The 25,726-nt window shown below is 55.3% G+C and overlaps 1 protein-coding gene across 8 annotated transcripts in view; it reads right to left on the bottom strand.

The window, feature by feature from the left end:
* The window catches only part of ZMIZ1 (zinc finger MIZ-type containing 1), a 257,806-nt gene that overhangs the window by 180,717 nt on the left and 51,363 nt on the right, over positions 1–25,726 (bottom strand). For 6 of the 8 annotated variants that reach the window (XM_064269786.1, XM_064269785.1, XM_064269792.1 and 3 more), the window contains exon 2: positions 5,910–5,999. The gene's annotated coding sequence lies outside the window, so the exon portion shown is untranslated. Of the gene's footprint in view, positions 1–5,909; positions 6,004–25,726 lie in introns of those variants that run through there. The other 2 variants (XM_064269791.1, XM_064269788.1) reach the window with 1 other exon arrangement.

Below are 25,726 nucleotides of genomic sequence, written 5' to 3'. Positions count from 1 at the left end.
TCATCAGAGCGGCTTCCAATGACTGCCCCAGTCCCTGATGAGGAAGGAGCGTGACAGCCATCTCTTTCCTGAAGGCGGAGGATCACCATGCCCCCACCCAGGCTCCACCGATTCTCAGCATGGGAGGTGTCTCCTGGGCCTTTGCTGAGCCCTGGCCACACAGACACGCTGGACCTCGCCCCATGGCTCCCCTTCCCTGGAACGCACGCTGTCCTCCGTGGCCCGTCCAGCCTGCACACCCTGCCCAACACCCACCTAGCCCGGGACTCAGGTGGGGCAGCCTCTTCACCGTGGCCTCCCTGACCAGGCAGTGGCCACTCGCTCCGCTGAGTATCCACAGGCTCACTGTTACACTGGAAACTGCTGGTTCTTTTGCCTGTCCCCCACCACCCCAGCTGGACAGCGAGCTCAAGAGTGGGGATCCCCCTTTGTTGTTTCTGTGCACCCCTCCCGTCCCCTGGGATTGGGTTAGCTGAGGTGCGGGTGCTTGGTAGATGCTGGCTGATGTCGGAGTGGTCAGGGGACACTTCCTAGAGGAGGTGGGGCTGGAGTTGGGCCCTGAAGCAAGAGAGGGTGGGAGATGACCCAGGATCTCTGCTCTTGAGGGAGAGGTGGGGGACCTAGGCCAAACCTCAGGTAGAATAGGGGGAGCAGCATGGAGACTCCATGTTTCTCCCAGAGCCTCTGGGGGTGCTCTTTCCATGTCCTGCCAGAACAGGATGGCTGCAGCTCCCAGTCATACCGCTGGGGTGGCAGAGCTGGAATTTCAACCTGGGCTTTTCAGATGCCAAGCTCAGGCTCTTGACCACCAAAAGGGTGTGCCCAGGAGCTGAGCAAGAGAGGGAGCAGCCTGCGAGCTCCTGAGAGACAAGGGACTACATCTGCTCCTCAGAACCCCACTCCAGCCTGCATCCTGGCCCAGAGAGACACTGCCGGTGTTTGCGGTAGAGGCCGAGAGGGAAAGACAGGGATGAAGGGGGGGCAAGAGGTCCCATAAGCAACAACACATACACAAGGTGAAAACCCACACCACACACAGACACACACACCACACCCACCCACACCACACACACACATACCACATGGACACACACACCACACCCACCCCACACCACAGACACACACCACACAAACACACACCATACAGAGACACATATCACACCCAACTAACACCACACACACCACACACACAGACACACACCATACAGACACACATACCACACCCACCCCACACCACACACATACCACACAGACACACACACCACACCCATACACACCACACAGAGACACCCACCCTGTTATCACACACACACATCACACAACACCAAACACACACCATACCCACACTCACACACAGACACACATACCATACACAGACATACCACACACACCCCACACCACACCACACACAGACATAAACAGACACATACTATATACCACACACACCGACACGCATACCATACGGAGACACATACCATATACCACACACACACCATACAGAGACACATACCATATACCACACATACCAACACACACACACACCATACAGAGACACATACCATATACCACGCACACGCCATACAGAGACACATACCATATGCCACACACACTGACACACACGCCATACAGAGACACATACCATATGCCACACACATGCCATACAGAGACACATACCATATGCCACACACACCGACACACACGCCAGAGACACATACCATATACCACACACACTACACACATCACACAACATCATACACACATCACACTCACACAGACACATATCACACGCACACAGCCCACACACCACACATACACCGCACCCCACACACAAACACAGGCTCCTGACTAAAGGCAGAGAGCTCTAACTGAAGAGATACTGCCAGTCCAGGAAATTTTTAGGTTGACACTTAGGGATTCAACAGGGAACTGTCGGGTGCCCTTCGCCCACAGAACATTTGCTCCAGGACTCAGAGGCCAGTGACTGTCCTCAGTCTCCCCAGAGCTGGCATGTAGGGAAGGGCCTGCTGTGCCCTTCGAGGCCCCTGTGGGCAGGACCTGAGCTGCCACCTAAAGTTCTGTATTTTGAGACAAGTGTTCCAGGCAAGGGGGAGGGGAGCGGAGAGGCCAGGAGACCTAGAAGTTTCTCAGAAGAAAATGCACACCTCACAAACATCAATCAGGGCAAAAAGGTCGGCTGGGGCCAGGGAGAGCGGTGACAGGGAGGGACAGGCATGGACATGGCTCATTCACAACGATGTGTGCCCGGGGAGTGTAGATGGTCTGATCCTTCCTTCCTCCCCAGCACCTCTCTGAATATGGCCCATATCAGGAAGCCTCTGAGCCTTTGTGCATGCTGTTCCCTCTACCTGGAATGCCCTTTCCCCACTTTACGCAGCAAGGTCTTCCTTGTCCATTAACAGCCTGCTCTGTCCCTTCTCCCACCTCCCTGCCTGGGCCTCTGGGTCTCCTTTACTGACAACACCCCCCCACCATCATCCCTGCCTCTCAGGGCTGGGTGCCCTGTGACTCAGCCTCAGGCTTCTGATCTCTATCTCCATCATTCCTGAGCTGATCTCATCCAGCCTCCTGATTTTCAACACCACCTCTAAGTGACAACTCCCAAATTTATTTCTCTAGTCGGGGCCTCACTCTGCCTTCCAGACTCATATATCCAACTGCCTACTCAACCTTTCCACTTGGATGGCTCAAAGGCGTCTCAAACTTACCATGTCTAAAACAACTCGCGGGCTTTGCTCAGCCCACCCCGGCCCCCTGCCCCCACTTCTCCTCTATGGTCAGGCCAGCTAAGCACATGACCACCTCTGTTCTACCTGTGGCCCCTGTCCCATACCCAAGGGCTTTTCTTGACTACCCCCTGCTGCTCTCATTGTTAGTTGCTGTCGAGTAGATTCCGACTCATGGTGACTCCATGTGTGCAGAGAAGAACTGGTCCATAGAGTTTTCAAGGTCTATTTGGTGTTTAAGACTTTTTGGAAGCAGGTGTCCAGGCCTGTCTTCCAATGTGCCTCTGGGCAGGTTTGAACTACTAATCTTTTGGCTGGTAGCCAAGTGCTGAACCATTTATCCCACCCAGGGACCTGCCACTCTCAAACCCTACCTCTGATCCACCAGCAGCCTGTCTGGTCTGTCTTTGAAACGTATTCAGAATCATTTCTCACCTCTTCCACTGGTACCGTCCTTGTCCAAGCTGCCATCTTGTCTCCCCCAGCCGTCTCCTACTGCCAACATAAGGGGGTCCCTAGATCTCTCTGGTTTCATTTCCTACCCCTCGCTTCACTCCAGCCACCCCGGCTTCCCTGCTACTTCCTTAAACAGGCCAAGCACGTTTCTGCCTCGGGGCCATTGTGCTTGCTGTTCCCCCACCTGGAAGGGGGGAGCCTTATATCAGGTTCGCTCCCTCTTTGCATTCAGGTCTCTATTCAATTGTCACCTTATCAGAGGTATTCCAAGACTGCCCCTTGTCAAAGAACACCTTATCTCACCCTATAGCCCTCACCCTATATTCCTTTACCTGACTTCATTTCTCTTCTTAACCGTTAGCATCCACTGACATATTATATATTCACTTACTAGGTATTTATTGTCTAAGTCTCCTCTTGAGAACACAAGTGCCAAGAGGGCAGGAAGTTTTGTCTGCTTCATTCACTGCTATATCACCAAGGCTTCAAGCATTTGGGAAATGAATAAAGGAACAATGCTACTTCCTCTGGGAAGCCGTCCCTGAATGCCTACCTGCAGAACCAGCACATGGGCCCTCCTCCCCTCCCCTCCCCTGCACGGTCAGACATCACACATGCCTTACGGCTCTGGGATGTTGTATCTGACTCCATTATAGACCGATCCCTCTCAAGGCAGGGCTGGGTTGACTCCATCTTCAAAACCCAGCCCTCAGTCCAGTCCTAAGGAGCCCCAGTGGCACAACAGTTAAACACTGGGCTGCTAACTAAAAGATTGGCCGTTTGAGCTCGTCCAGTGCTGGCACAGGAAAAAGACCTGGTGATCTGCTCCCATGAAGATTACAGCCTAGAAAACCCTGAGGGACGTTCTACCACGTTATATAGAGTCACTGTGGGTCAAAGTCAGTGGCGCCTAATAACAACAGTGCAGGCCTGGCCTAGCGTAAGAGTCAGTGAGTATTTCATGAGTGAACTAATGAGTAAATGGAAGGATGGTTGCATCGGAGGATGGATGGATGGATGGATGCATCAGTGGGTGGGAGGATGGACGGGTGATAAGTAGATGAATGGATAGGCTAGTGGGTAGACTGACAGGTGGATGGATGGATGGATGGATGGGCAGATGGGTGGGTGGGCCGGCGGGTGGATGGATGGATGGATGGACAATGGAAGGACGGATGGATGGGTAGATGGATGGTTAGATGGGAAGACATATGACAGGTGGATGAGTATGTAAGTAAATAGATGAATGAGTAGATGGGTTGATGGGCGAGTGGCTGGATGGGTGGATAAGTAAATGGATGATGGTCAAATGGGTAGACAGATGGATAGGTGGGTGGTGAGGGGGTGAATGGTAGGATGGTTGAGTAGATGAATGGACAGATAGATAAAAGAGTAGATGTTCTTCAGGACACTAGTGAATGGCCCCTGGATCTCCCAACTGTTTCTCCAAATACTCACTCATTTTTTTAAGATCTGGCCCAAGTCTTGGCTCCTCCAGGAAGCCCTCCCTGACTGCAGCAGCTGCGAGGTTCTAAACAACCTCTTCTTAGATCCTTCGAGCTATCCTGTGGACTCCAGCACTTGGCTGCCCTGTATCTGATACGAACCCTCTCAGCTGTGGCACCTGGAAACCTCACTTCTACCCAACCAGACAGGCTGCCACAGGAGGGAAGAACACACAGGTGACACCTGTCACAGCAAGGCTGTCCCTAGTGCCACACAGAGGACAAGGCCCGCGGCAGGCACACAATGAAGAGTGGCTGGTAGGTAGCTTGGTCTCCACAGCTGTATTTCTCTGGGGAAGACAGATCAGACCAGTGCTGTGGCTTTCCAACTTTTTTTTAAAGCAGTAGTACAAGCGGGGAAGCAATAGGGCAAACAGGATAAAGCTGGGCTGCTCTGGTGTGATCAGAGCTTGCTGTGTGATCCCCAGCAGGCCCATTACTGCCTGTGCCTTGGTCTCGTTGTCTGAAAACGCAGATAATTATTCTTGCCCAGGGCTGCCAGGGAGATGTTTTGGAGTTTCGAATGCTGCCACAGGGAGACCACAGCCACACCTCCAGCGGACCTGTCTCCTGCGTCAGAAAACCCTCTCTTCTCAAGCCCTGGCAGGGCCCTGGTGACCTTGGGGTGCCGGTGTTGCTCCCACAAGGGCCAGGACCCTTGGCTCCAACCAGAGGCTGCTAAGATGGCTCAACTTTAAATACTACTCAGACCTAACTAATTCACAGAATCCTCGAGAGTTGGAGCAAATGGGAGACCTGAGTCCAGCACCCATTTTAGAGATGGACAAACTAAAGCCCAGAAGCATTTTGTGTCCAATATGGACACCACAAGGTCCCTGGTTGGCGCAAGTGGTTTGTGTTTAACTATTAACCAACAGGTTGGTGGTTTGAACTCCCCCAGAGGTGCCATGGAAGAAAGCCCTGTGAACTGCTTCTATAAAGATTACGGCCAAGAAAACCCTACGGAGTGGTTCTGCTCTGTAACGTGGGGTCGCCGTGAGCTGGAATCGACTCGATGGCAACGGGTTTACGAACACCACACAGGAGTTACAGAGAAACTCTTCAGCCAGGTCCAGAAAGCCTGGGAGAAAGGGTTCTGGCCCAGCCCCATCACTACCCAGCTGTCTGCCCCCTACCCCACCCAAGTTCCGGGCGACGGTGGCCACATGGCCTGGACATCAGGGTGCCAGAGGTCTGGCGTTACCTTTCTGGATCTGGCAGCTCAGGGATGGACGGTGGCTCCCTCTGCTCACAGCCCTCGCAGCATCGGTCTGACGCCAGTGGGTCTCCCGCTCTGTCTGGGCACAGAGAGAGAGAGACGGGCATGACGTGAGGAGCCAGGGACGCAGGCCGAGGTCCACTTCCCTCCCACCTCTGTCCCCAGCCACCGGGCTAATCTCTATGGCCTCCCGGATCACTTAAGCACGCCTGGGACGCCTGATTTATCAGCGCAGGCTGTGTCCTCCTGGCCTCACCACGATCTAAGCCAACAACTCCTAGTGGATTCTCTTTCTTTTTTTTAACATCTAAGTTTTGTTTCTTCTGGGGCTTGGGGGCTTTGTGTTGTTGTCTTTTCCTTCTTGGTGAGAAGAGCAGAAAGTCATTGCCTCCCTAGGCAGGGCGACAGGGAGAAGCTGTTGGGGGTATTTTTAGCCACTGTACAAAGCCCTTCAGGGCTCTGCTCTCTGTGCTTCGGGGAATTATCTCACACCGCGGCCGGCAGCCACTTCCAAAGTCACACTCTGACCCCTGCCTGAATTCTTTCCTCATTATGAATCACTCAGCAGACCTCTGGCCGGCTCTGGGAGCCCTGTTATTTGTGCAGGAGCCCCTCAGAAAAACAGCTCCCTCTCTGCTGCCTCTCCTCTCCTAGCCCCCTTCTGAGGCACCGCTTACACTCCAGGCAGGAGGCCCAGAAATGGAACTGAAAGCGCCCGGAAACCTGGTGGTCATTCATTTTGTGTTCTCCAAACTTCAGACCTTCTCTGCCCTTCCTGACTCTTGGTCTGAGCTGAGTACCACCTGTGTGATGATTTCATTAACATTAATCTTCAACTCACTTTTTTTTTTTTTTAACTTCAACAAATCTCCCCTTGGCCAAAGCAATCATTCCCATGAAAAAACTGATTGGACATGCTAGTTCTATATTTCCAACATGCCTTAATAAATACATAACTAATGAAACAAAAATACATGTTCTTTCTGGTGCTAATTCTAGAATCTTGCCAGGAATCACCAGAGTTCTGCGGGCCAAGCTCGCTATCATTTACCAAAGCGAGGCGTGGGGAGGATTGGGAGGCTGACAGGGCCAAAGCCCCATCAGGAGTCCAAGAATCAGTTAGCAAATCAGGCCAAGGGCGGTGAGGGGTCAAATCAAGGTATGCTGGAATCTTTCAGTACTATCCTCTCTTTCCAGCACTGGGCAAGACCATTCTTTTCCCCAAACTTTTTTGCTGTAAGAATCTAGGGAGTTGGTAAAAGGCCTCTTGAGGAATTTGGTGTCGCGTCCTTAATGGAGGCTGCAGCCCAGGCAGAGGCCCGGGGCCCAAGATGATGTCTTTTCCCAGCATTCTCTGAGGCCTCTGGCTCACCTCAGCCCCTTTCCATCAGGCCACACCCCCCCCCCCCCAGGCTGGAGCTGGTCTGCAGGGGCTGAAGAATAATCCTCTCTCCAGTTAGATGTGGAAATCCAGGACACACCCCTAAGTTCCACAACCTGAGCTCTCAGTCCTCTGGCCCAGTGGGCACCTGGGGCAGCTCTGGCCCTCTCTGGGCCTGAGCCCCCCTGGATGTGCCTTGAGGGACAAGCCCTGACAACTGACCGTGGAGGCCACGAAGCTTTCAGGCCTCACAAACTCTCTGTGCCCTCCCCTGCTCGGCCCTCGGGTTGGGGACCCTGGCTGGGCCTCTGTTCCCGTGCCACGGCTGCCCACCCCTCCCTCTGAGAACAGGATGTGGGTGTCAGGAGGTGAAGGAGAGCATGGGGGTCGGGTAGGGAGTGGCCTCGGGACTCGACTTCCTGAAGCCAGATCGGTTTACCACAGTCAGTTGAGCCCAGGACCGCACAGCTGTGAGTTATAAATGTCCCTGTCAGAGCCTGGCCGAGAGGCCCTGCTGCGGGTGGAGGCGCCAAGGCCATGGCTCCCACCCTGGGTCTCCCCACCAAGGCCCCCTCCTCCAGAAGACCCTCCCCAGTGCCCAGTCCTCATGACCTTTGGGTTCTCTTGACACCTCTCTGAGGTGCAGATGCGACAGGGTCTAAGTCCGCCTTTTTCTGCCCACTCCTCACCCTTCCAGGTGCAAGTGAGTCTGTGGTCCCAGCTACCTCAAGAACTCCCAGCGGGCAGGGGCCATGCTGTGTCCCCACCCAGCACTAACCTTGGGGTTTGGCACACAGCCAGCTACCCCCAATGGCCTCAGAGACAACAGTTCCAACTCAGCAACCTGTTTCCCATGGCCTCAACCGCCTCTGTGCCTGCCCACAGAGGGACATATATATGTGTGTGTGTCTGTGTACATACATATATATGATCACAAATACAAAACCAGGAATGGAAGAGCATATTTAAAACGAGAAAATAAATCACAACAGATTCTCAGACCCTAGGGATCCAGGCCCTTTTCTCATGACACCTCTTTAAGCAATTTACTAGAAATGCTTACACAGAAACACCCTGACTGCAATACGCTGCTCCTCCCCACTACAACACTCCATGGCTCCCAGCAGCTCCCAGTCCTCACCAGGCCCTGCAGGAGAGAGACTCAGGCGCTAAAGCTTCATGGAATTCCTGGTAAATTCACTTCTAATCATAAAAATAGTGACGAAACTGATAACGACAACGCCTAACACGGATGAACCTTTACCTGGTACCTTTACCTGGTACCGCTCTAAGTACTTTACGTGAATTAATTTATTTAATCTCACCACAAGCCAGTGAGGTAGGTACTAGACCCATTTTAACTGATAAGGAAGCAGACACCGAGAGGTTAGGCAATCCACCCAGGGCCACACCGGATATGGAGCCAGGCATCCTGGCACTGGCACCGGTGTGTGTCCTCAGCTATTTCTGGTTGCCACCACTCTGGAAGGTGCTGTGAGAGCTTCCTCTTCCTGCGAGCCTGGCACAGCAGCAGAGGCCAAGGGCCAGTGCTGAGCCAAGCCCCATTTTGATGGAACCGTTCATTCATTCCACACCAGTGCATCAAGCGCCCGGTACTACAATCTTGGCCTGTCTGCCCGGGCTCTCCAGTGTCTTCTCCCTGGATGAAAGTGGGTGTCACCTGGGCTTTCTGGGACTGGGGTTCCCAGAGATGAGCTGGGCCCACCTCAAGGAGTCCCAGAGGGAGGGGGGAGGGTTTGCGGAAGACCACACAGTATGCTGTCCAGCTCCCTCATTTCAGATGCAAAAAAAGGTTGGAGAGGGGAAGGGGCTTTCCTAGCAAGGGTCACCCAGCGAGTGTCTATTGGGGACAACCTCAAACTCCATGTGAGGTCCACGGTTAGCCTTCTGGAGGGGCAGGGGCGGGACAGGCCTCCTACAGCCCAGGGGTGGCCAGGCCTGGCGGACATCTAAGGGAAGAGGCAGCGTGCCTTTTGGCCTCCTCAGAGGGGCGCCTTTGTTTTCTCTCTTTGTTTTCCATCTGCCCGAGGCCCCAGCGGCCTTCCAGGCTTCCCCCGATTGTGTGCACGGTGATAAAAGTGCTGGTGAGCGGGAGATCTCTGGCGGCAGTGGGGTCGTCTCACAGACACCCTGGCGGCGGCAGTGGAGGCTGGAGGGGGGCCCTGGGCCCAGTATCGGGCTTGCTATTAACTGCACACTGCTCCAAGAAGGGCTCTGCATGGGGCCTCAAGGAATCCTTTTAGCAACCCAGGGGAGCAAGCACAATTGCAGCCTTTTACAGAGAAGGAGGTGAGCCTGAAGCTCAGGAGGGCAGCAGCCACCTCTGGAACCCTGGCCTGTCCACGCCGGGGCTCCAGGATTTCCAGCAGCCCGACCCTGACCCTGACCTCTCTGCTGCCAGACAACACGCTGGCCTTGAGAAAGCCATTCTTCCTTTACATCTAGAACTGGCCATTTTCAGATTGGTCGGTGAGGGAAAAGCAGAGGGTCAACCACTGCGTGGGGAGGCCAGCCAGCCATGGGGGCCCATGGAGCGACCTGTCCACACTTGGTCACTCCGTGTGAGATGGGCAGTTCCTGGCTTCCCGGAACACAAGTGCCATTTACACTGCCTTCTGGACGTGCAGGTGACTCATCTCTCTGGGCTAACTCCTTTCGACTGCAGGCTGGGGCAGTGGTGCCCTGCAGGCCGGGAACTCACCAAACCTGCGCTCAGGTCCTTGCGGACACTGACCGCACCCACCTGGCCTTCTGCTCTGGTGTTCCCAGACCCTCCCCGAGGGTGCCCCCAACTTCAGTTACTAGATGCCTTAAGTCACTTCCGTGTTCCACATGCATTGTTTACTTATTCTTATTTAAACTTTTTTATTTACACCAATCACTTTCTTTTTATTTAGCCTGGGCTGAAGCAATATCGGAAACCCTGGTGGTGTAGTGGTTAAGAGCTACGGCTGCTAAAAAAAGGGCGGCAGAACAAATCCACCAGGAGCTCCTTGGAAACTACGGGGCAGTTCTACTCTGTCCTATAGGGTTGCTATGAGTCAGAATTGACTCGATGGCAATGGGTTTGGTTTTAGCAAAGCAATATTATCTGTGAAATCATGTGTTTAGTGTATTAATTACAGATATTTTTCTAATTCTGGGTGTAGGGCTTAGATAGGGTGTGGGAGTGTCCTGGGAGGTCTGGGTCCTGCAGAGACAGAGAAAGGAGCAGGGAGGGGAGAATGAGACAAAGAAGGAGCAAGGGAGGGGATGGGGTGAAGGGGAGGGGAGGAGAAAGAGAGAGACACGAAGGGAGGAGAGAGAGAGAATGGGGAAAGAAAGAAAAGAGGGAAGGAAACAAGAGCGGGGAGAGAGAAAGTCAGGAGAGTGCACAGAGGGGCAGTGGGGGCAGGGCCTGAGAAGCTAGAGGAGCGAGAGGTTTTCAGAAGAGCACACAGAGGGTCTGGTTTGGGCCCTGGGCTCAGCCTTCACACCAGCCTACCCCTTTCCTCCGCATGGGCTAGAGTTTGGCCCCGATACTTCTCCAGCAGCAGATAACGCCATCTCACAGCAAATTTCTTCTGGGAACAGCACAACACAGTGGGGTGAGCACTAGAATGGGAGTCCAAACACCTGGGTCAGGACCCATCTCCTAGCACTGTCTTGCTGGGATGCTAGAGCTCTCCTGGCCTCCGTTTCTCCATCTGTACAGCTCTACCAGTCAAAGGCTGCAGCCACCTGACACCCAGGGGTGCCTGGGGCTCCAGATGACTCCTGGGCCTCCCATGGGGCCCACTAATCCCCGAGTGGACCTCCCTCTGACCCCCTCCTCTCACGCCTGATTGGGGGCCCCCCCCCAGAGGTGTCTGCGGTACAAAGGGGAGGCAGGGCTGTCCTGGGAGACAGCTATAAAATTAGATAATCAGCTAATCACTAGCAAATCAGCATCCCATCTTTACATAGAACAAATATAGTATTTACGTAAAAGTTGTTAGGAGTTCTCTCTTTTTAATTAGCAGAAATAAATGCAAAATGAATGGTAATTAGGCAGCTGATGGATTCGGTAGTACAATTATGCCTACGGCAGTGCCCCAGTCCTTAAGCACTGCGTGCTCCCAGGAATCAGAGGAGCCTATTTATATAATTTATTTATAAAACAAAGTTAGCAGGAACAGAAGGGCGAGGCCTGGGCACTGCTGGGGGAGGGGTCTCGGTTGCAGGGCAAGGCCCTTGGAGGGGAGGGAGCCGCAGTACCTAAGGAATGGGTGAGGGTGGTGCTTAGCACTGGGCTGTGAGAATGCACCACCAAGGCCCCCACGTGTCTATTTCAGGCAGGAACTAGTATTGGGGCCTGTCAGGAGTCGCCTGGGAAGGGCCTCCCCAGGAGGAAGCAGGCTGGAGCTTGCGAAGGGGCTAGGAGCAGCTGTTCGTCCACTCTTGTCTGTCTCTTTCCCTTGCCGGGTCTCATCTCTCTTCTTTGCTGGCCCTGTTCCTCCACTGACCGCTTCTCTGTGCTGCATCCTGAGCCCCAGAGAGGAGGGGGAAATCAGACCCAGGAGGAATGCATTCCAACGCAGTGGGATTGAATAGAGGCTTACTCAGACAGAGCTGTGAGAGCACAGAGGTAGGAGTCCAGAGAGGAGGCAGCCGGGAGCAAGAGACATGAGTAGGGTTTTGAAGAATGCGCAGGAGTTTTCTGGGAAGGTGGGAAGCAGCAAAAGGACCTCCGTGCGCAAAGGCAGGGCGGTGGGAAATAGGGTTGTGTGACTGCAGGAGAGCATGCAACAGGGGTGCAGAGGCCGGAGAAGTAAGCAGGGTCCAATAGCGGTGGATCTGGGTTGCCAGGCTAAGAGTGTAGACTTGATCTAGAAGCTGCAGAAAGGTTTGCACGGAGGGAATAGGGCAGCCCCTTTCCACTCTCAGTTCTTTCCTGACCTTCCCCTCCCCCACCATCCAAGCCAGGAGAGGGCCCAATCGACAGGCCATTAGAGGCAGCTGGTCCAGCTCATGGAGCAGGAGGCTAACCTGATTAGGAGAACAGGAGGTTTGTCTGCAGGGAGGCCAGGGAGGGGGCCTGCTCTGTAGGCGAAGGAAGGGGGGCAGCCTGGGCCACACTTAGACCTCCTGAGTGAAGGCCTGTCTTCCCCAGAACAGAAGCCCCGAACTGCTCCCGTGCCCCACCCCTCTAGCTAGGCCTGGGGGGCAGGGGAGGAGCACTGGCCTCAGAAGCCTGTCCTCCCCAACCCAGACGCAAGCCCCAGCCCGACACCGCCTTGTGGGATGACCTCAAAAATGGCTTCCACCTCTGAGCAGTCTTATCTCCCCAGCAAAGGCTGAGCTGAAGTCGGGGAGGCAGGTGATCAGCCCCCAGGCCCATTCCTATAGCGCTATGGGCCTGGGTTCTCAAACCACCTTGGCATTCAGGCAGGGCGGGCCCTCTACAGTTTGGTGCAGTCCCTACTGCTCCCTCCTGCCTGGCCCCAGCCCAATTCACACACGTGTGTGGTCCTGGCTGCAGACAGCTGAGCCCACACCTCAGGATGATGACCGGTCAGGCCCTTCCAGCTGATGACCTGGGCACCTGGGCTCAGGCAACAAAGCCCAAGGGTGGGTGAAGAGATAGCAGGGTTGTGTCAGAAAGGCTGCACAGTCCTGACCCGTGCAGGAGCCCTGAGCCAAGAAGCAGCCCTTCCTGGCCCCTGACTTGGTCTGCTGGCCTCTAAATTAGGAACAATGATACTTGGCCAGTGTGTGGCAGTAACCTAAAAGGCAAAGCCCTGTTTAACCATGACTTTGAACATCGGTTCTCCCGAAGGGTCTCACTAAACAAAGTTCCTTGCTGCTCAGCGTGGACAGTGACGAAACCTCAGGAAGCCGCCCTTTAAAAACACAGTGTTCAAATAACCCTGGACCTAGCAGCCCCGTCCACATCAGGCATATTTCTGTCTCGAAATGGTGCCTGAGCCGTTATCTGCTGTCACTCTCAGGAGCGCGCTCTGAACTTGTAAGTGAAGACAAAGATCACGCTGCACCACTTCTCGGCTCTGAGTTTTGCTGCTGCCTTTGGCCAAAATCAATAAAAACTTCAACTCAGACTGTTTCACCAGAACAAGGGGCCGGGCCCTTGCGGTGACACCCTGCCCCTAGGGGGTGCCCAGGGTCTCTTTTCATGATACAACTTCAGTCCTGACTCCAGGCAGCAGCTAAATAGAGGGGGTTGTGAGTGTTGGGGGGAACATAAGATGGGGTGCAAAGGGGGCCACGTGGCAATGCTCTAAGTGCCTCTCCAAAGATGATCCTGGTGCTATTCATCAACTGGTTTTCAGGGCTGTGAAAAATCAATGGCATTTGTGCTGCAAACTCATCATTAGGACAGGAGAAACTCTGCAATGGAATTGATTTGTTTAAATATAATAACACAATTTAACAGAGAAGCATGGGATGGGGGAGGGGCCCCAGCAAACAAAACACCACGCCACAGCTCAGAGACCTGGACATGAACCAGCCTTTGAAACCCTTCCACCATGGCTCCTAAGCCCTGGTGCCACCCGGTCACCAAGGAGGCCCAAGTGGGCGTGTGCTACCCCCTGGCACCAGGTGCTCAGGCCTGGTCTCACAAATGCCCCTCAGCAGCCTTGTACATGGGCCCAGAGGCCCGCTGGTCAGTGCTATGCTGTCCTTGGAGGTGACTTTGGCTTGGTGACTATTGATTCAGCCCAACACACTCTTATCAGGCACCTGCTGTGCACCAGGTCCTATGTGGGGATTATGGGGCAAAGGGCAATAAACCTGGTACCGGTACCCAAGGTATTCTGTGGTATGGGGAGGGCAAGACAGGTGTACAGGGGCCAACACGAAGCCGGTGAGAGCTGGGGCTTCCAGGGATCCTAGGAGGTGTGGGGCAGGATTAGGGCTGAAGAGCAGGCAGTGAGGGGGCAGAAATGGAGGGTCTGTTCAAAGAACCACAGGAGCCCATTGGAAGACAGGGTCCTCATCTCACGAATATGATATCTGCCTGCCCTAACGATGAGGATGGTTGAGGATAGTGAACTTTACTGATCCTTAAAATGTCTCAAATATGTGCAAATACTCTACATTTGTCACTTTATTCAATCCAACCATCCTCTGAAGGGGGGATTATTACCCACATTTCACAATGATACCACTGAGGCTCAGAGAGGTTAAGGAACCTTCCCAAGGTTGCACAGCAGGTGGTAAAGCTGGATTCAGACTCCCACACTGATGACCCCAAGCCTGTGCACCTAACTACTATACCTCCTGCCATCATCGGGGCCTGGCCCCCGTGGAGGCTGGGGAGATGGATGCTTTCTGCCCTCCTGGAGCTGGGGCACGAGGCACACTGGGCAATTTCGTGGCAGCAGTTCAAGGGAAACTGTGAGGAGTCTGAGCATGGGGAGGGCTCAGGGCAGGCTGAAGTCCTCGGGGAAGGCTTGGGGAACTCACAAGGGGCCTTAATGTTAGCCTTGGCATTTGGACTTTAGGCCTGATAACAGTGGGAGGCCGGCGAATTTAGGGTGAAGGGTTCAGTATTTTAGTGGCAGGAGACAGAGGCAGGAGATGGTGAGAACTGAACACCAGAAGGGGGTAGGGTGGTGAGGGGGACACAGAGCCCAGGGAGGGTTAAGGGGTCTCACTGAGCGTCAGATAAGAGGTGAGGGGGAGGGAGAATCAAGGACGACCCAGGTGCCTCTCCCAGCCCTCCGGGGTTTGGAGGCCGGGCTTTGCTGACCCAGCGGCTGCCTGCATCAATATTAATTGACCCAAGACCCCAAGGAGGATTGGCCCCTCCCCCCAGGAAGGCCAGGCCTGCTGCGTCCAGACCTTGGGGAGGGCCCTGCAGGCGGCAGGCGGCCACTCACTTGCTGTCCCCCTGCTGACCTTTCTCCTTTGTCAGCAGGGCACTCCGTCAATGCACCGGAAGGGCCCAGTGCAATCTCTCCTGGATGCAGGGCCCGGGGGTGGGGGCGGGGGCTCACTCAGCTCTCCTTCTTTTAAAGGAAGACTCTTCCAGAGTGTCTCTAGAACCCAAGTGACAGAGCTGCTAAGGCCCTCAGTACAAATGGGGAGACTGAGGCCTGGTGAGGGGCAGCCCAGGATCCACTGGCCATCTGCAGGCACAGCCCTAGGGACAGATGCCCTTCCTGCTGGCAATGGAGGAGGGAGCTGGGGGCCAGATCCTGGGGGACTGGCAAGGATGATCTGGTCAGAAGAGGGGACTCAGGAGGGTGGAGAAGGGGACTGAGCCCAGAGTGCATCAGCAAGCCCCTGAGCCAAGGGGGGACCCAATGGGGTCAGGAGTGGGGCTGGTAGATTCAGACAAGGCTAGGCTGGTCAACTTCCCGGTTTGCCTGGAACCTTGAGGTTTCTGGGATGTGGGGTCAGTTCTAGGGAGGCCAGGCTGGCTGGTCACCCTAGTGGGGCTGAGTTTTAATTCTGGTTTTTGATTCTACCACTTGCAGGCTGTGTGTGACCTTTCTGTGCCTTGGTTTCGTCATCTGGAACACGGTACCTCGTGCAGGATCGTCATGAGGGTTAAATTAGATATTATCTGTAAAGTGCTTACTACAGCATCTGACACTCGTCATTCAACAAATGGCAGGTGGCTGCGGTTGCTACCCCGCTGCTACGACACATCCTACCGTGCCGAGGACCACAGACAGGCACGGAGCCTCACCCTGCGGCAGACGCTGTACATATAAACACTCAGGAGGAAGGGCGTTATTAGTCCCGTTTGCCGATGAGGAAACCGAGGCATGGACAGGTGAAGGCACTGGCCTGGCTCCCACAGCTGGCAAGTGCAGAGCCCGGAAAACCACTTTTATTTCTATTGGGCTGACCCCAAAGCCAGAGAGAGAGGCAGGCCAATGTCGACACGATTCTGGTCACATTGACCCAGGGCAAGACTTCTACAAACACGCAGGCTGGGCAGGTGTGGCTGGCCACTGCGGAGGTGCACGAGGGATGGGCAAGAGCTCCCTGTTTTGGGGGAGCTTGAGTCCCCAATCCTCAGCCGGGACCTTTAAGACCTTCCTCTTCCGCTCCAGACACATCAGCCACATTTATCAGGCTTCCAGAGTCTTGTTCCACAGCAAGGCAAAAGCAACTCCCAAGACGAGTGCGATGCCTCCTGCTGGCCCTGGGGCCCAGCTCCCCAGTCCCAGCACTCTCTGCTCATTACCTCATTATCATTTGTGCAACAATACGATAAGGTCAGAGTATAATGCCCATTTTAGAGATGAGAAAAGAGAGGCTAAGGTTTCACAGCTGGACTTGAACCTGTCCAAGTCCGAAGTCTGGGCTCCTCTTGGTTGGGAGTGTGACAAGATGAACAGCCTGAGGACAGGAAGCCAGGGGTCCGTTTGTGTGTGTCCAGCACTGCGCAGGACACAGGTGAGCACCAGGTAATGCCAGAGAGCTTGGGGCGGGGCACAACCCCCACTCTTAGAGCCCAGGTAGCCCAACTCCCGCAGCTCAAGAAAGGGGCCCAACCACCTGGGGTAGGGTGGCCAGCCTGGCAGGGTACTGCAACTGAGGAGAAAAGGGACATGAAGTCGGGGTTCAGGTAGAGGTTCCAATAGCTAGGGCCTGGCAGGCCCCCCTATTCAGTCCCAGAAGCTCAGCGTGCAATGTCACCCCTCCCCCAGACCCCTAGCAAGACCTCATCACAAGGAACTGAACGCTTGCAAAGCAATTCGCTTCCTGCACCCAGGAAAAAGGCCGCTGCGGTGGGCGGGCAGGCGCTGGCTGGGCACGGGCCCTGGGAAGCTGGGTCTGGTTATTTTTAGCATCTTGATTCAAGAAAGAGAAGGCCCTCCTCCCCACCAGGTAAATGTCAGCACCGCTAGCTGACCCAGCCAATTAAAGCAGCTGGAGCCCCGGAGGGGAGGCAGTGACTCAGGGCCTCTCCCTCCCCGCCTGGCTCCTAGCTCCCTGGGCCCCCAGCGGCTCAGGCCAAAGGCATCCTCCCCTCCTCTTCCCAAGCCCTACCCACCTGCCTAGTGGCCCTGGCTTGATCCCAAAAGAAGCTTTGACCAGGAGCCGGGAATCCTGGGTTTGAGTCCTGGCTTGGTTGTGTGATCCTGGCCAAGTCTCATGCCTTTTCTGACTCTGGTCTTCCCTCTGGAAAGCCAGTTCCCCAGAGCCCACCTGCTTAGTATGAAGGTGCTGTGAGCCAGGGGTAAAGAGCCTTTGAGATGAGGCAGGCATGTCCCTGCGGTGGGGTGGCTGCTGTGTTATTCCAGAAAGACCTGTAGGCTTCCAGAGTGGGAACCCAGGCCAGCCTGAGCTGACGGGTCTGAGCTGACTGCTGTGCAAACTTTTGGGGGGTTTGTGCAATCCCAGGTCCTCGGAGGCCAGGAGGCCTGTGGCTGCCCGTCTGCTGACAGCAGAAGGGCAAGTGAGAGGCAGCTGAGGGTCAGTGGAGGCTCAGCAAATACACGCTGATCTGAGCAGGGTGGCCACAGAGAACTGCTCAGAGGGGGGCACCAAGCACCCAGGGTGCCCTGGGCAGATCACAGGCCTGGCTCTGGCATGCACAGCCTAAAAGGGGCACAGCCTTGGGGAAGATCCCCTATGCCATCCCCACAGCAAGAGGAAGGGAAAGGGAAGTCTCTCTCAGCCCATCCTCCAAACCCTCGGCACGAAGGTCTACCCTGAGAGGGGGGTCCTTAGCCCACAGATGGGCCAGTTTGGGGGCCTGCCTCCCGTCCTCCTAGGCTGGTGCAGGCTGGGGAGCCCCAGGAGTCTTAGGTAACTCTCCCAGCCAGAGGGGAGCCCTACGTCCAGCAGCAGCTTCCTGGCCAGCTGCCCACCAACCCTGGTGAGAGCCGCATCCTTCCCTCAGGACCCGGGCACTCCTAGCACCCTCCTCAAAGGCAGACCAGTCCCTGGAGGCACTGCCCTGCTGTGGCTTCCAGGTACCTAAAGCTCAGAAGAGATCCAAGGGAAACCAAGGCACCAAAGTGGGGCAGAGCTGCCTGGGGCAGTTAGCAAGTTAGAACCAAAGCACAGGCTTCCTTCTTCTTCCACCACCTGGCCTCCAAGGGCCATTTCCAAACTCATTTCCCTTACTGCCCGATCTTAGCACTCCACCTCAGCCTGCTGATCTGTCCCTGAATGTACCTGCCTCGTGCCTTGGCACCAGCTATCCCCTTCGCTTTGGGATGCTTTTGGTTCTCAATGTCCTTTTTATTCTTCGGGGCCCAGGTTGTGCTTCACTGCCTCCAGGAAGTCCCCCTTAACCCTCAAGCCCGTTGGAGTTCCTAGATGCTGGATATGTCACCCTCACAGGCCCAGGGGCACCCCAGTTTGCTGGCCCGGTTGGACACTCGCTGTGGCTCAGCGAATGGGGCCCATAAGGGAATAGGGTAGCCCCTGATTTCCTGAGTCCACTGTCCCCTCCTTACCCCCTTGCACCTTGTCAGCTTTCAAACTCGGCCCTGACTCCAGAGCGCTCTCTCTGCCCCTGGCCTGTGGGCCAGCAATCCCCAGGCCTCACTTGGCTATCTTGGTAAACAGATGGGAGGGGAAGCTAATGGTAGCAGCCTTGGCAGAAGGTAATGATTACAGGAGGAGGAATGCAAATGAGGCTTAATGGAACCAGGTCTGAGGGCACCCTGCACAGTTCTCAGCCCTGGTTCGAGCAGATCTCCACACTGCAGGCCCCCAGAACTTCCTCAGCCCTAATTCTGCACCCCAGCCCCTGGGGGACCAGTCTCACCTTGGTGCAAGCATAGAGCATTGCCCTCTCGGCCCCCACCAGCATCTACACCCCATGGGCATCCAAAGCAGTCTAGGCTGGTAGTGAGCTCAGCTCTCTACCTGGAAGCCCAGCGCCACGCTGCGCCTGAGCACCCTTCTATCTCTGGGCCTCAGTTTCCCCTTCTGCACCATGAGGAGGTTGGGCCAAACAATTTCTAAAGGCCATTCATCCTCCAGCCTGCAGGGATGTTATGATTCTAGTAAAGACGCCATCCTCGAAGTCTGCTTCCCTCCCCCTGTATGGTTATGAAGGCTTTGGACCTGGGGACAGAGGTCATGGGTGTGGCTGCCCCCTTCCACCTGTGTGTGGCTCTTGGAGCAGAGAAACTCCGTAGCTGGAGCCAGTGAGCAAACAGCAGCAGGAGGGAGAATACACAGTGAATAACAGCCCAGGACTTCTAGCGCAGCTGATGCAAATCCTGGCTTGTCCTTGGACAGCCCTGTTAGTAGCCAAGGTCGGGTCGTCCCTGGGTGCACATGCAGCCCCATACACTCACAACTGGAGTGACGCTCACCAGACTCTGGGAGAGCCTGAGGGGGGAGCCCACACCTGCCACCCTCTGGGAAGGACGCCTCTTGCCTGACTTACCAGCCTCCTGCGTCTGACAGGATGAGGCTGGGTATCCCTGGGCTGATGTCGGGGCCTCTCTGTCCCCAACATGTCACTGAGGTGGGTCGTCCATCCTTCCCTTCCAACCCTGCCCCAAGCTACCGAGCTGAGCTCAGGCTCACATTAGGCACGTGTAGGCCCTGCTCTGGGGCGGCTTCACAGCCCAACATTCTGGAAGCCGGGCTTGCTTTTCCTCCTGGTAAGCAGCTCCAGGCCCTGCCCAGGAGAGGCCCCGGAAGGGCCCAGATCACTGAACAGGACATGGTGGGCCAGAGGTATGGCCCTCTGGGGAGACAAGCCCCTGCCCTGCCCCTCCCTGCTCCCCTCTGGGGGAGTTGGAGGCTCCAGCTGGACAACACACCCGCTCCTGCCCCAGCTAGCTCGCTGAGGCCAGCCCTGCCCTCCAGGACTTCCCTGAGGGGCTGCTGCTGCTCCACAGTTCCTTTTGGCTCCCGGTTCCCTGAGGACTAAGGCCAAACTATGGCCTATCCTTCCAGGCTCTGGGGAGCTGCTCATTTCCTGCTTCCAGCTCTGGCTGAATGAATCCTCCCCTCCACTCTGCTGGAATCCAGCCCACCTTCCCCCTCCTCCAGGCAGTCCTCCGCGGCTGCCTCCTCCAGCTCGGGGGAAGAGCTGCTTCTTGCCTTTGCCCACAGAGGACACCCACCCATCATGCTCTGTGCTCTCAGATCTGTGACCTCTGCCCGGGCCCAGGGCTGTGCTCCAACCAGTTTCTCAAATGCAGTCATGCTTGGATGTAAGTGCCTAGCACGGTGCTAGAGCCCAGTGGGCATTCAACCTAACCTTGCTGTGGAGTGAGCAGATAGCTCGGCAGCTTGATTTTAGAGGGAAAAAATGTAAATGGTGTCAGACAAAACTGGGCTTGAGTTTCCAGCTACACCGATAGTTCTGTGACCCTGGGTGAGCTTCTTAACTTCCCTGTGCCTCGTGTTTCCTTGTCTGCACAAGAGGGATAATTCTAGCTTCGCTGGGCTATCGAGACTCTTAAAGGCATTGCAGTTTGTGACACCTGACCTGTCCCAGCCCTCTCACTTTACGGACCAATTTACAGTGGCTCAGAGAGGGGCAGTGCCTCATCCCAGGTTACCCAGCAGGCCTGGAGCAGGACTGGGGCTTAGAGGACCTGCCAGGACAGCGCTCTCCAAGTACAAGCCAGGATTTGCCCACTATGAACAGTGGGCTGCAGACTATTTCCAGCTCCAGGATGGGGTAGGAGCTGCAGGGTCAGGACAGCCTGCAGAGGCTGGGGGCAGGGGGCCAGCAGATTCCGGGCAGGAGGGAGGCACACATTCTCAGCTGGCTCTGAGGACTGATGGGCGTGCCACATGGGGACACTGGAATCCCAGCTCTGCCTGCCGTGAGCTGGACTTGGTATTCAAGGTCTTTGCAGCCAGCACCAAGCCCACCTAGCCATGTGTAACCCTGGACGTTTGGGACAAATGGGCTGCTGGTGTACCTGCTGGCGGCTCGGAGCTACAGACAAGGGGCCTGGAGGAACAGGCCAGGGAGTGTAGCCACAGAGCTCCAAGGAACAGCTGCTTGGGGTCACCTCCTACAAAACCCAAATCCAGCCCAACCCTACAATACCTGCTGTCACCCTCCAGCCTCATTAATGACAACTGAATCATGTCACTCCCCTGAATAAAACCCTCCCTGTGCCCAGAGCCCTCGGTGTGTTCCCTGGGCCAGGACACCTCCAGCACCGTCACCCAGCCCAGCCTGCACGCCACCATTAATCCCCACGTTATACATCGTAGCTATGTCCCAGGCACTGTTGTAAGGACTTTATGTGGCTTACATCTTTGAATTCCTCACCATCAGTGAGGTAAGTTCTACTGCTATCCCTGTTTTACAGATGGGGAAATGGAGGCACAGACAGGGCAAGTCACTAATTGGAAGTCACAAAGTGAGTGCATGACAGAGCTGGTAGGCAAACCCCAAGGCCTCAGCCTGGAGTTCACAGCCCAGTTCACATCCCTGGTGCCCCACATCATCCATCATAGGCCTGTTGGGGTCCGTTTCACGACCGGGTACGGGACTGCCTGCCACTCCCACACTGACACCCTCTCATTTGTCCCTGGGCTATTGTGGCTATTGTGGCTCAGGGCACTCTGGCCTTCTCAGCCTGGCCTAACGTGGGACCTGCCTGAGCTTCAGAACCACATAAACCCAGCTCAAACCCACCTGGCGGGTGAGCTGGGCGAAGTCACCTGCAGGGAGGAGAGGACTGGGACTTGTCTACCCCAGCTGGCCGGACCTCTGGGCCGCTCCTGGGCAGGGACCAGAGCGTTAGGAGGGAAAAGTCAGTCTTCCAAAATGCTGTCATGTGCATCTCCTCAGAGCAGAGCCCAAGCCACCTCCACTGCTGCTGTCCTCACTCCTGCCTGATGTGGGCCTGATCTTGGCCCAGAAGCTTGGGGGTGGGGCTTGGACCTCTGAGCCTTAGTTTTCCCATCTGGCAAATGGGAATAAGGCCTTTCAAAGGTACTCTTGAGGGTCCGATGGTGTGTGAAAGAGCCCCTCAGAGTGTAAGGGGCTCTACAGTGCAGGTGGTCATTGCAGCCCCTGGAGGGGTCATAGTGCAAAGGTCAGGCAGGGAGAAGCTAGGGTCAGAGATATCTCCATGGCATCTAACCTGCAGGTGTGAGTTTGCCAAGCAGACATGAGTAGGCAGGGGAAGATGCAGACGGAAGACTCTGCGAATAAAACACATAAAGAATACCTCATGCCCTCCACGGGTTTGGAAAAGTACAAAAACCAGAATGCTATGGTGTGCACAAAAAGCCCTGGCGGTCAGTGGTCAAGTGCTCGGCTGCTAACTGAAAGGGCAATGGTTCGAATCCACCAACTGCTCTGTAGGAACAAGATGTGGCAGTCTGCTTCCGTAACAAAGATGAAACGAAGAACAACCCCCCAGCTGTAAGGTTGTTGCAGACTTGGAAACCCTAAGGGGCAGTTTTACTCTGTCCTTTTTTTATAGGTTTGCTATGGAAACCCTGGTGGCGCAGTGGTTAAGTGCTATGGCTGCTACCCAAGAGGTCAGCAGTTCAAATCCACCAGGCGCTCCCTGGAAACTCTATGGGGCAGTTCTACTCTGTCCTATAGGGTCGCTATGAGTTGGAATCGACTCGACGGCAGTGGAGTTCTTTTTGGAATGGTGTGCAGGGACAGGGCTGGAAAGGCAGGTCAGGAGAGCCTTGCACACCACCGCCGGATGGAAAGGCTGTCATCCTAACCTAATAGAACCACTGTCCCTGACCGCTTGGGACACACTGCATGTCAGCGCTGGGAGCCCCCCGTTGCTGTGAGGTGGGCAGAGTCACACCCCCTGGCAGATGAGGCTCACGGAGGTGGACAGGAATGGACCCAGGTCGCCCAGCTGGCAAGTAACAGGTGGGGCCTCCACATGAGCTCAGCTCTTTGCTCGTTACTGCACAGTGGTTCACTACCATTTTTGACACGGCCTGTGCTTGGGTCAATGTCTGCAGTCACTGCCTTGAAGTCCTCAATAAATGTTGAACCAGGGGCCCCACATTTTCACTTTGCACTGGGCTCTGCAAATTATGTAGCGGGTGCTGACTCTAGAATATTCTGGCTTAAGCACTGCTGGGAGGGCGGGCCAGTGAACCAACATCTGCTTCTCTGGGATTTTGCTTGAGCTGTGCCCTCAGCCTGGTCTCCCTTTTCCTTCCCAGCAACTTTCTCATCCTTCAAGGCCCTGCTTAATGGTCATGCCCTGGGGTCCTTCCCAGACTGCCTCCCCACCACGGCCCTGCACCCCATGCCAGGTAGGACTCCAGCTCCTCGTGCTGTGGTCCTATACCCTCAGACTGTTAAGGAACCTGCTAATACATGTATACACAACGCCTGCCTCGCAGGGCTCTTGGGCAACCTGGGGCTGCCTGACAACCAAGCACCAGGGAACCATCCGAAGGACATTTTACAAAGGGGTGCCAGAGAGGAAATCACTAGATCATGCCTAGATAGCAGACCCCAGAGGACAACCCATATCTTTATTTGCAAGAAAATGGACACTCCTTTGCCTGGGAATATTAGGTCAGGACTAAAGCACAGAAAATCCCAAGAGCCTCTTCGGAAACTCCTTGTAACTTGGAGGGAGCTCTCCTGGGGAGGGGAGGACAGGGAGGAACACAGGGAGAAAGAAGTCTTAAATCTGGGGGTTCAGTGTGGTTACTAAAGACCAATTCTGGCTCTTCACTTTCTGGCTGTGTGGCCCACCGTCCCTGAGCCTCAGTTTCCTCATCTGTGAGGTGGGAATTAAGTGACCTGTCCTTGAAGGGAGATCACTGGAGAAAAGGGCATATGGTCTGGTGTGGTGTCCGATGAGCTGGGTCTGAGCCCAGCTCCAACACTATGAGCGGGGTGTCCTTGAGAATTCCACCTACCCTCTTGGGACTCAGTTTCTCCATCTGGAAGTTGTGCAATAAAGCCTCCCTCTTGGGGCTCTTGGAGTATTCAGTGAGCTCATGTAGGCAACACGCCAGTCCCTGCGGGGACTCTAATGTGGTCAGTGTCACAAAGCTACATGGCATGGACCCTGGCTCCCAGAGGCCAATGGGGAAGTATAGATGGGGATGCGGGAGGTGACACAGACCCCATCACCTTGGAGAAGGCAGGACTCATGATTCAGAGCAGGACTAGGGCCTCCTTGGTGCCCCCTCCCAGCCCCACCCCACCCTACCCACAACCTGTTTCCTTCCTGTGAGAACAATAGTTAAAATCTGTTGTATCCCTGTGGAGTGCCAGAAATTGCTCTAGGCAGTCCACACGCTCACCACCACCTTCTCCAGGAGGCAGGACAGGGGATGGTGACTGTCCCTGTCTCCAGATGGGGCACTGAGGCCTGGAGAGGGCAAGGACTTGTCCACGGTCACATGGCTGGCCCCCAAACCCTGATAGTCCGTTTTCCCAACATTCACAGTTACAGGTCACAGCACAGCCTTGGCCCAGAGTGGTGAACGACCCGGGGGCCGCTGGAAGCTTTTGCTGGTGAGACACCAGTGATCCCTGAACAGCTCCTTCTCCTGGGAGACCACCCCTCCTTGTGTGTGCAGCCCTGTGTATGTGCGAATGCCGCCTGTTTGTGAGAGCCTGGCCTGCTAGCCTGTGTGCAGATGCAAACACACAGGCTTGTGAATGTGTGTCTGCGTGCACGTATGTCCATGCGAATGTATCTGTGCGCACACGTGTGCATCTGTGGCATGCATGAGTGATGCCTGTGTATATACACACATGAGGGAGCATGCACCTGCGTGTCTGTGTATGTCTGTGCACACACAACCATTCACATGTATGTGTACACGGTATGTGCACACCTGTGTATTCTTAGCATGCTTGTCTGTTATACACACTGTGTATGTCTGTGTACAGGAGCATGCATGTGCACGTGTGTATGTGGACACGGGGCATATGTGAGGGTGCCTGTATGCGTGTCTATACTCGCTAGATGAGAACAGCACGCCCAGCTGTAACTGCGATGCCACCCAAGCCCTCTTCTTCCACACGGAAATATCCGCCCTCTGAGATGCATTCTGGACCACACCCTGTTCCACCTCCTCTAAGAAGCCTTCCTGGGTCTCCCACCCAGTGAAACACCCCTCACTAACCCCCATCCCACACCGGGCACCTTTCCTGCCTTGTGACCCACCACCAGCCAGCTGCAAACGTGTCTAGCCTCCCTTCCTCAGCCTCCGGGATTCTCACTCCTTATCCAGGCCCATTGCTCTGGCCCCAGCTGAGGTCTCTGACCTCTCACCAGGCCCTTGGCACAGCCCCACCAGCCTCCGAGCTTCCAGCCTGGGTCTCTCCTATGCAACCCTGGCCTGCACTACAGGACCTGGCTAAAGAGCACCTTCAATGGTCACTGCCTGACTTAGAACCCTCAATGGCTCCCCACTGCCTTTGGGAGCTAACACCCCAGCCTGGCATGTGTGACCCTTCACAATCTGCCACCCTCCTTGCCAGCCTCACACTCCTCTCACCCAC

The sequence above is a fragment of the Loxodonta africana genome, chromosome 16 (assembly GCF_030014295.1).
Source record: "Loxodonta africana isolate mLoxAfr1 chromosome 16, mLoxAfr1.hap2, whole genome shotgun sequence".
NCBI classification, from domain to species: Eukaryota; Metazoa; Chordata; class Mammalia; order Proboscidea; family Elephantidae; genus Loxodonta; species Loxodonta africana.
Note: the sequence above shows the minus strand (reverse complement) of the source record. Positions and strands in the feature narration are given on the sequence as shown.